The sequence below is a fragment of the Balaenoptera musculus genome, chromosome 9 (assembly GCF_009873245.2).
Source record: "Balaenoptera musculus isolate JJ_BM4_2016_0621 chromosome 9, mBalMus1.pri.v3, whole genome shotgun sequence".
Taxonomy (NCBI): Eukaryota; Metazoa; Chordata; class Mammalia; order Artiodactyla; family Balaenopteridae; genus Balaenoptera; species Balaenoptera musculus.
In genome coordinates, this window is record NC_045793.1 from 9,058,845 (window position 1) to 9,070,994 (window position 12,150).

The window sequence follows — 12,150 nt, forward strand, 5'->3', positions numbered from 1 at the left end:
CTTGTTCTATTTCTTATTTTGGTTGATTGTGTGTCCTGAAGTGGATTTTATGGGAAGTACTCATAAAGAATGATCACAGAAACCTTTATCAATATAAATTATAATACTAATAACATAAATTCCATCAATGACTTACACGCTTCAAATTTTTAACTTAGAATTTGGAGTTTACTTGAAAAAGTAAAATTTTTAATCCCTGAGATATTATGTAGATTTTATTATTTCCTTCTTAAATGAGGCTGAGTGTTTATGATTTCAAATATATATCAATATTTTGCTCACAAATTTTCTTTTCTATGACATAACAATGAAGGATCTTGGAATGCAGGGTTTATGGTATACTCATTTTTCTAATGGTTTTTATATTCTACTACAGTTTCACTTAACTTTATGGTAGTGCCTAGATATAGTGAACTGAACTTTAAGAAGCTTTTACCATTTGCTTCTAGGACTCATGTCTGTCTCAAATTCCTTGTTAGCCCCTTGCCTTTGGAATGGAGAATAGGGTTGCCTATGTTTTCGACTACACTAAACAAAGATATCCTCACTCATGTATAATTAGAAGAACAAGTATCTAGCCTATACTATGATAAGAGTAGCTCTAATTTGATTTTAGGGAATTTCATTGAAAACATGAAATTATATAAACTTTTTTAGAAATGTGAACAATTTTTTCACCACGCTCAGAAACAAGGGATGGTGGGCAATAGTTTAATAATTGCTACTTATTCACACCAGAAATAGAAAATGAGATGATTTTATTTATTACACACTGTTGGTTAGTGGGTTGCCAGCCCATGGAATGGGTCAACGATGAACTGTAATCATTCAGATCAAATTTTAAGTACAAATAGAAGCTTAGTTACCATAATTAGACCTTTATCATTGAAAATACTTTTAGCTCTTAATATTAAATTGTAGAGAATCTAGACAAATTGGACAGTTCTAATTATCTTAGAATTATAAGCCAGGATGAAGCTGGCTCTCCGTTTGGGGTAAGGTCTTGCCAAAGAATCCACAGGGAGACATTGGAGGAAAATAATAGCAAGTTCAAAGGCTGTCAGAGAAATATCTTCTGATTACATGTCCTAGTTCTCTGGCACTGGTTTACTTCAATCAGCATGGGGACTACTTTGGATCCCGGTAACAGTAACAATAGCATGCTACATCATGGCAGCCTAGGTGGAGGAGCAGAGCTACCATAGGTATATTCACTCTTTCTGTGCAGTACTGGAAGTATATTCACTCTTTCTGTGCAGTACTTGCCAGTATAAGTTTTGCTTTTAACTAATTCTATAAAGTGAATTGATATGAATACAGTTATTTCAAATATTGCTTAGAATATCTCCAACTTCTCCCTTCAAATCATCAATAGATTTTGAACATTTAAAAATATCCTACCACCGCAAACATTTATGTTTTTAAATAATAGTTCAGAGAATTGTTACATTCTAAAAAGTTCACAAAGAAAAATATAACTTGGAATTTTGTTTTAATTCTTATAGTCAATAATTTACTATAAGACTTTGTATAGTCATACAAATTTTCTTAATCAACAGAATTCTGTTCTGAGAGTGTGAATCACAGAGGTTTATTTACTATGGAGGAAAAAAAAGCAGCCATTAAATTTTGGCTTCTGCTAACACTGCAAAGCCAATTAGATTTTAGCTTAATCACCTATACTGTCATAGCTGAATTCCAATTGCAATATCTTTATCATCTGTGATGAGAGATAAAACAGAGAAAACGTGGAATCTGATTATTGGATCCCAGGTTGAATTTATAATCCAGCAGCTGGTTGAAATTACTTTTTGTCTTGAAGAGTGCATAAACAAAAAGTCCGAAGGAGGGAGTAAATTCTGAATTCCAGAAAGTAATTTTGCAGTCAATTTCATATCAATGACAGTTGAATAACAGACACGTCATCATTTTATACACCTTCAATATATATTAATTGACAAAAAATATTCCCCATTCATCTCTTAGGAAGTAAATGTTCCTGGAGCTTAGACAGAGGAAAGAATTCACCCCTCCCCCATTTTCTCCTAACTCAAAATATACATTCAGGTCCAGGTACAGAATCGTGACTTATGCAAATGTTGATGCCTTTCTTCCTTACTTTTAGGGCAATGAAATAAGTGACAAAAAGGATGGTCATCATTTAGACAGTCCTACGATGTTAAAAAAAAAAACACAAGGAATGTTTTTCATGAGGACCAAACCTCATTTTACACATAGTAAGTGGTCAGTGGTCAGTTGAGAAACTAATAAAAATGCTCTGCAAGCCAGATCACTCACATCACAAAATCCAAACTGTTCTTCTAGGAGTGGGTTAAATGCTTGCACAATATTAGCAAGTGGATGTGAACTCAGAGTTGGCTTTGAAATTACAAAATTCCTAGAAATAATCTATGATATATAATTTATACATAAGCACACACCATACACTTTTAAGAGAGTCTGGGATATTGTAAAATCCATCAGAGTTTAGTTCCATTTCCTACAAAATACATTACAATTTCATTTGACATCTAATAGTGTGTTGTGCTTATTTTGGGACAAGCCATATTTTTCCCCCTATTACCCTGATTGCTTTTCACTCCCTAGAACAAAGTTTTCTATGCAGTGATTAAATATGTGTGGTTGAACTGTTTAAGCAATCTGAACAACAATATGGCTAGTCAAAAAGTGAATGCAAAATCACAGTGCTTCCATGATTTTGTTTCTAACAATAACTCAGAGAGCTGGTAATGTGCCCAATTCATCAAATCGTCACAGCAGAGAAGGCTTTTATTTTAAAACATTTCATTGTTACTTAGTCTTTACTTTCTGAATTTGGAGACACTCAGATGAGATATTTTGGAAAATTGTTTATCATCTAAAGATTTTATTATTTTACAAAAGTACCTTTGCTAATTTTTACTACAAATGTAATATATGTTTATTGTTAAAAAGAAATGAACAATACAGAAATATAGAATGTAGAATGTGAATGCCAAAAACAAGAGATCACCAGTCTTAATGGGTAACCAGTATTGATGGTGTGTCATTCTAGATTTTATGCATCTATCTCTCTATCCAATGTATGGAATAATGCAAGAATCTATACATTATTACATATACGTGTGTGTGTGTGTAATTAGAGAGAGGAAGGGAAAGAGAAAGGAGAATGTCATTTAATTGTGGTTCAAAATGTATAATAATAGCTTGAGCTTTGGGCAATCTATTTATAAATTGGGGAAATTGTAGGTTTTAGCAAATTAGTATGTTTTATTGACTTTGGTGCAGCAAGGCACTTACATAAAGTAAGAATGTATATAATTAGAAATGTAATTTATGCTATTTATTTGAAAAAATTAAAAATGTATTTGAATATAGCACCACAATGTAAACAAATAAGTACTTAGGAATTACTTTTGATTTCTTGTTTTCTCATAAATGTTTCATTTTCATATAGAAAATTGAGAATAATAGCAAGGTTTAAAGAAGAAAATTAAAAGGACATAATTCTATTTTCATGAAATAACCACTGATAACTTACATTTCTGATTATTTTAATTTGTATGTATGTAATGTATATGTATGTACATAGATACACAGAAGGATCATACTCTATATAGTTTTGTTACTAAACACTATAGTTTTTTTTTTCAATCTCATATATTGTTTTTCCCAAAACAGGATTTTAATTACCTAAAAATATACCATCATTTGGATGTCCAGTTTCTTCAATAAGAATCTGTTCTGCAGTTTTCTTTTTAATAAACTTTTTATTTTGGAATAATTTTTGATTTAGTGAAAAGTTGCAAAGATAGAACAGTGAGCTCCCACACACCCTCCACCCAGTTTCTTCTAATGTTAACATTTTACATAACCGGTACATTTGCCTAATCTAAGACATAACTTAGGTGTAACACTATTCACTGAAATACAGACTATATTTGGATTTCACCAGTTTTCACAAATGTTTTTGTTTGCTTTTCCTATTCCAGGATCCAGTCCAGGATCTCACATTGCATTTCGTCATCATGTTTCCTTAGTTTCCTTCAACTCCTCCAATCTGTGATGTTTTCTCAGTCTGTCTTTCATAACTTTGACACTTTAGAAGAGTACCGGTCAGGTATTTTGTAGAATCCTTCTCATCCTGGCTTGGTCTGAAGTTTTCTTATGACTAGACTGGTGTAGTTTGGGGAGAAAACCACAGAGTTGGGGTGTCCTCAGCACTTCCTATCTGGGGAGGCACGATTTCAACATGACTTTCCACTTGTGATAGTGGTCAAGGTGATGTCTGCCGAGTTTCTTAACTGTAAGGTTACTATTTTTCCTTTTCCGTACTTTATTCTGCGGAAGTGAGTCACCAAGTCCAGCCCATGTTTAAGGTAAGGGGAATTAAGTTCTACCTCCTGGAGGGGGAGTATCTACATATACTATTTAGAATTCTTCTGTAAAGAAGATTTCTTCTATTTATTCATTCATTCAATCATTTATTTATATAATTATGGGATTGTGCATGTTTATTTATTCTTTGAGTTTAATTCAATACTTATCATTATTCAAATTTTTCCAGCTTTAGCCATTGGGAGCTCTTTCAGGTTGGCTCCTGTGTCTCTTTGACAGGTGTGGCCCCTGCTGCTTCTCTTCCCCCTCCCTCTTCCCCCCTCCCCTCCCCCCCCCCCCCTCCTCCCCCCCCCCTCCTCCCCCCCCCCCCCCCCCCCCTCCTCTCCCCCTTCCCCTCCCCACTCCCCCTTCTCCCTCTTCCCCCTTCTCGAGCCTCCCTCTCCTCTTCCTAGTCCTCCTCATCCTCTTCCTTTTTCCTCTTTCTCTTCTCTCTTTCTGTCACTATATGATGCCCTAAGCTTATCTTGCACTTTTCCTGCCCCAGACCTAGAATCAGCCATTTTCCCAAGGAACCCCTATTTCTTTTATTGTAGAATGGCCCTGAGAAGCTTGCAGGTTTTTTATTTTTCCACTTTGCACACAATAAATTTTCTACAAATATAGTTATCATCTATATGATCTATTCTTCCACAAAATAAATAAATTATTCAGAAAAAAAGGACAAAAACTTATAAAATGTTTCTTAGTTATCTATTTCATAAGGATTTGCAATATTTTGAAGCTCTTTTCATGTTAATCAAATGTTTTTGCATAAACAGTGACTTTTAAAAGCAATAATGATAATTGCTAATATGTGTTTAAGTGATTACTGATTACTCCTTAAATAAATTTGATTATTAATATTTAAGTGGTAATGCATAAGCCCTAATATTTAAAAATAATTTTGTTTTATTTTCATGAAATTAATATGTACTCACTGTAAAAAATTTATGTCATGTTAAGAAAGCAAAAAAATAATCAATTTAAATTAATTACAGGGCTTCCCTGGTGGCGCAGTGGTTAGGAATCCCCCTGCCAACACAGGAGACACGGGTTTGAGCCCTGGTCTGGGAGGATCCCACATGCCACGGAGCAACTAAGCCCGTGTGCCACAACTACCAAGCCTGCGCTCTAGAGGCCGCGAGCCGCAACTACTGAGCCTGCGTGCCACAACTACTGAAGCCCGCGCGCCTAGAGCCCATGCTCTGCAACAAGAGAAGCCACTGCTATGAGAAGCCCGCGCACCACAACAAAGAGTAGCCCCCGCTCAGCGCAACTAGAGAAAGCCTGCGTGCAGCAACAAAGACCCAACGCAGCCAAAAATAAATAAATAAATTAAAAAAAAAATTAGTTACAATCACACCACATAGATATCAAAATACTTTTTGTACGTTTATCTAAGGAATTTGTGGTTTTCTACAAATACCAACATTTTCTACAAATCCAAACATTTCTATTGATATAATGAGCATTCTTGTAGTGAGATTCTTGAGCACTGGAACAATTATTTTCTGACTTTAAATTTCTAAAGTATTTAATTAAAGCATTTGAATTGCTTAGTTAAAGATATCAGTAGAGATGTATGTTAACGAGGTAGTATGAAATCTAACATTATGTAATTTATATAAATACCCAAGTCACTTTCAAGAGTTTGAAATATATCTCTGAAACTAAAGTTTGAAAAATACTACAAGGTGGAATTTGCTTAGTTTTGCAAATTTTTACATAGATGCACATCTATGTATTGTTTCTCTTTTTTTTAAAGCCAGATGTCAATATTCTAGATATGTTGACCTTTCTTTACAAAATAGCACGTCTGCCATCTTCATCTCTAGCTACTTATTCACTGGTCTTCCTCTTCATAGCATTTATCTCTACCTACTACCTGATATATTGACGGGCTTATGAATTTACAGCATGCCTCCACCTCTAAGAATGTATATGCATCAGAGACTTTATTTTGCTCCACCCTGAAGCTCAGTACTTACAACAGTGGGTAAGTCAATATTCGTTAAGTATTTGTTGAATGATTGCATGTTGTCATGCACACTCAAAGCACTGGATTAAAGTAGAATAAACTTCTTTAAACTTCTTCTTTAAAAATCTGAATCACTAGATTGGAAGAAATTTCAAGAATCACTCTGATCCACCCTTGGTGCCACAACTACTATTATAACCAAGGTTTCAATTGTTAGAGAAAAAGAATGATAATTTCGTGTTACTTTTTTTGTGGTGGGGGGAAAAATTCATGCCATTATGATTAATTGACTCGGTGTTATTTAATTGACAGACATTAACTCTAGTGGAACCAAGTCCATTTCATCTCATCTGCAGACTGTTTCTGATTAATCACCTTCTTCTAACCCACTGCCCTTTCCTTTCAATATATCTGTGGTTTAAATGTAAATAGATAGTTTAAATAGATTCTAAAATGTCAATAACAGCTAATTTAGAGTAGTAGCAGCAAATGAGCCTTCTTCAAATCCTTTAAAATATAATCTAGAGACAGACTTAAAAAAATCACTTTTACTTTGGGAAAAATAAAACAAAATAAAAACCACAAAGGCTCTTTCATAAAGGCCATCATCTCACATTTTGTGCAATATTTCTCCTTAAAATGTGTTGCTTTGCCCTTAAGAGCTTGATAACTCATGGTAGGACAAGAACAATCACATCAGAGAAGTCTGATTTCATTTATCCACAACATTGGGACTCCAGTATCCAGTTGCCTGAAAGACTGATCCACATGGACCTTCCACAGGCATATCTAACTCTACCTGCCCAACACATAATTCTTTCTCTGGGTCTTACTGCTCCTGTTCTTATATCCATTATCCAGTCACTTAAGACAGAGCTCTGGGCCTTTCCTTAGCTCCTCCCTTTCTCATGCACCTATGTTCTGTCAGTTCCAAGTCCAGTGAAATTTAGCATGTCCGTGTTTTTCAAACACATAGCTGGCTTTTTATATGCACTGCCACCAGGCTCCCATCGCCTCACATACTGTCTATTGCATTAACATGGTGAATGAGTAACTCCCACCCTCTGGTCTTATTCCCCTTAAATTTATCCTCCACACTGAAGCTAGTAAGATCTTTCTGAAATAAACTCTTTTACTGAAAAACTCTTCAGTGTGGCCTGCAAGACCCTCAGTGATAGAGCTCCTGCCTTCCTGACACCCTCACATTTTAGCACCATCTTTTTCCTTAAGTGTTGCTGATGGTAAACCAACTAAATCCCTTGCTAATTTCACCTAGTGCCTTTCCTCGCGGTAAGCTCACTTCCTTCAATGAACAGCTATTTTTAAAAAATCTAGTTTAAGTTTAGGCATCCTCCAAGCTTCAGATAAAGCTCAGCTACTAGAAAGGTTTCCTTGTGTGAAACAGCCCTCATCTATTCCTCCACAGCACCCTTGGATACTTTTATCGTATCCCTTCTCATCTTATATTGAAATTATCTCTTTATGGGTCTGATTTCCTCTGGAACTTTAAACTTTCCTAAGGTACAGTAGACTCTGGTTTGTTCCACTTTGTATTTCTCACACAATAAACATTTCTTAAACTGATTTAAACATAATTGGTATTTGAGCTGCATGCACCCCACTGTTCATTGCAACACTGTTTACAATAGCCAAGTCATGGAAACAACCTAAATGTCCATCGACAGATGAATGGATAAAGAAGATGTGGTACATACGTACAGCAGAATACTACTCAGCCATAAAAAAGAATGAAATGATGCCATTTGCAGCAACATGGATGGACCTAAAAATTATCATACTAAGTAAGCCGGAGAAAGACGAATATCATATGATGTCCCTTATATGTGGAATCTAAAAAAATGATACAAATGAACTTATTTACAAAACAGAAAGAGACTCACAAACTTAGAAAACAAACTTACGGTTACCAAAGGGGAGAAAGAGGGGAGGGATAAATTAGGAGGCTGGGATTAACATAGACACACTACTATATATAAAAAATAGATAACCAACAAGGACCTACTGTATAGCACAGGAAACTATACTCAATGTCTTGTAATAACCTGTAAGGCAAAAGAATCTGAAAAGGAATATATATATTACTGAATCACTGTGCTGTACACCTGAAACTAACATGATATTCTAAATCAGCTATACTTCAATTAAAAAAAAAAATTGTTATTTGAGACAACATGGCAAAAGGGGCATTCCTCTGTTCTCATTTTCCTTCAAAACCATACCTGGTGCAAGCAGTTTTCTCTCCAAGAGTACAGACTTACATATGTTTTAATGACAGGCATTTATATAAATATTACAGGGCTTCCCTGGTGGTGCAGTGGTTAAGAATCTGCCTGCCAATGCAGGGGACACGGGTTTGAGCCCTGGTCCGGGAAGATCCCACATGCCACGGAGCAACTAAGCCCATGCACCACAACTACTGAGCCTGTGCTCTAGAGCCCGCAAGCCACAACTATTGAGCCTGCGTGCTGCAACTACTGAAGCCCGCACGGGCAACGAAAAGTCACCGCAACGAGAAGCCCGTGCATGACAAGGAAGAGTAGCCCCCACTCACGGCAACTAGACAAAGCCCACGTGCAGCAAAGAAGACCCAACACAACCAAAAACAAATGAATAAAATAAATTTATAAAAAAAAATACAACTGTGTGTTTCTTATACAGATAAATACTTTAAAACTTGAAATGCTTTCATTACACTCATACTGGAGTTATTTTTTAATAAGTCAAAAATGAAAACATTTAACTCTAGTATGAGTTAAAATACAAAATATATCTTCTCCTTTTAATTTAATGTATTTAAGGGAAATAGTCATTCATTCACACACACACACACACACACACACACACACACACACACACACACAGAGGACATCAGAAAATCAGAGTGCTCTGCTTCTGAACAGGGTTATAGCTCTAATACATCTAATAATACAGAGATAATAAGCAATTTCTGAAAATTAGCACTAAAAATTAGCATAAAATCTATTGTAGGAAATCTATGTGGAAGCTATTTTTATTTTTGAAAATCGAAAAGTCAAGCAAATTAGACTTGCCTTCTCTGTGATAATATTACTGTTTACTGAAAATAGCTCTACAGCTTTTCACCATATGCAATCTATTTCTCTGCTAAGGAGGAGACTATCTAGAATTACAAGCCCTAAGTAAATAGCTCACAGATGGGGAAAGGAACCAGACATCAAGAAATCCCCCAGAATGTCTTTTAATATAAATTATTCTTAACGTTTATTTCAGATTTTTTGTATCATTACTCAGTTAAACTTACTTCTACTTCTAGTTCCACTGAAAACATTATTGTCAGTGTTGGACCCAAATTTCAACACTATATTGGCTAAGGGATGGCAGGTTGATTTAGGGACTTGTTTTGAGGCATTGTTTTCATGGTAATTTATACAATACTGAGGAAAAGATAAACTATCCAGATAAGTAAAAGGGGAATGGCGGAAGGGGCGTCAACACCCCGGCAATTTCTCCAAGCTACCACAGCTGGCTTCCACTTTTCCCTCGGAATTAACCACATCTTCCGTTTTCTGTACTTTGATGTGTTGACATGTGGGGCCTTGCTGACCCTGGGGGGACTGCCCCTCCCAGGGTGAACCAATTCCTGCAAACACTCTCTCCAAATACAAACCAACCAATCAAGACTCCACAACCCAGCTACCTCCTCTCTCTGGTTGTCGCACTCCAGGCCACTATCCATCTGCCCTAATCACCCCAGGCTCAGGTACCAAACAACAAGGGAAGCCCCTGTGCCCCAGAGCCTCTGAGATAATTCAAACTAGCCAACCCTAAACCTGCTTACTCAGCCTCATCCATTCCTTCCTGTGGAAACCACAATAAAGGCTCTTTCCTGCCCTCCCCCTTCTCCTTCTGGCCTCCCCATCCCCCCCACGGTGGATGTGCCCTCTCCTCTCGGGAACTGTTAGTAATAAACTACCTTTTCAATGGCACCTGTTTCCTGATATGTTGGCCTTATTATACCTCAAATAATCTATATTCTGAAATATTTTCTAAATTCCCTTATTATATCTTAGAAACAAAAAACTTTTTAAATTTGGTCAAACAAGGAAAAAAATCTTAAAATTACTGGCAAGACTTATTCCACAGATCTGAAAAAAAGTGAATCTGAGAAATCATTATGAAATGTCTGATATCAACTAGCACTCACCGAAATATCTTCTCCATCCGTTATCACTGCACCAAGAAAGTGGGGCAATGGAGGTAAAGAGGTGAGTTTTAAGAAAGAACTAATAGATGAACTCGCCTGTTAAAAGAGAATTAAGATTAAGAAAAATCCAGACAGATAGGGGAAGAGGATATGCGGTTGCCTTAAAGAGCTCAGCAGTTCTGCGTGACTTTAATACACAAGGGTCATGAGTCCTGGCAGGGTTAAAACTGGAAGATGAAGGGTCTACTGCTTCACATGGAAGATCTGGGTCTACATGTGAAAAGACGGTGCCCTGAGGGGAAGGCGCAGGACCAGATCTACATCTTGGGAAGGTAACGGCCCGTGTTGATGTAGCAGAACACATGGATTAGAAGAGAGTGCAGAGGCAGAGAGAGCAAAGACCTCCCTCAAAGCAGGTAACCATCTGATCATGTTGATAAAGGTTATATGAAGCCAGAATGCAGAAGATAACTATGTCATTAAAGAACGCAAAGCTTGCTGATGATGGATGGTTGCTACCCAGGATTTCAAAGCAGTTACGTCTTCTACAGTGATTGAAGAATTTCAGACAAATACTTACTATCATGGCTTTCTCCAAAGATATGACAAATCCGATATCATAAAAGCATTAGGAATTTTAGTGGAATTGAAACTACTCTAAAAACAAAACCAAAATGTCAAAAATTCTTCTTTGAAATATGTTCAATATTTGGATTCACTTATTTGTACCACCTTAATTTTTTAGATGGAATCTCAGAGGTCTGCCATCTTTAGCTATCACACATTTTAATGCTCTATCTCATTCAATTCCGTGTCTTAAAAACTTCACATTAATCTAAAAATGTAAAATCAGTGTTTTTCCAAACAGCAGATACTTCCCCAACAACTCCTACAAAGTTTCCTGGGCAAGTAGCAATATGTAATAGGTGACTAGTAAAAATTGTCGTTTTTATTTATTTTACTCTCTGTACTTTCCTGAAAGCCAAATGAATTGGTGCAGATGATTTGCACTTACTTGCAAGAAATTGGGACATACGCTTAGAATGTCTTGAGTTCATGCACAGGATGTAGTACGTTACAGCTTCATTTTATTTTTGGTTTGATTTCACATACCTTTGGGTGAATCTTTTATCTCAACCGTAAAACAGGATTAATAAAGCTCAGAATGTACACATGTTGTGATGTAATGTGTTCTTTCTTCTCCTCTACAGCAGTGGGGTCCTGTCTGATAAAATACTAAACGGTACTCCGTGACCCCGCCATCAACACACCTCAGTGACTCAGGCATCGGAGGGGATCTGATTCACTGGGAACGTGGGTGCCGTCCATTACTTCATGACACCCGCACGCCCACTGAGGCCCTGGTGAGCAGGCTGAATTAATTCATTTCCATAAATGAGCAAAGTTCCCAGCACTTGTGCAGAGAATCAGCCCTGACAGGGCTAAATTAATTGGAAGCTCCTGAAATTAGGAACTTCACTGGTCAGAGGGAACAAGCAGTTCATACAAATCAGTGATGCTAGCTTATTGTAAAACCATGGAGCTCCATTGATCTGTGTATGATTTTCTGACTTTTGATAGAGATAGGGGT

General features: G+C 36.5%; 1 protein-coding gene across 2 annotated transcripts in view; it reads right to left on the reverse strand.

Moving 5' to 3' along the window:
- The window catches only part of CNTNAP2 (contactin associated protein 2), a 2,064,798-nt gene that overhangs the window by 1,171,440 nt on the left and 881,208 nt on the right, over positions 1–12,150 (reverse strand). The window lies entirely within an intron of this gene.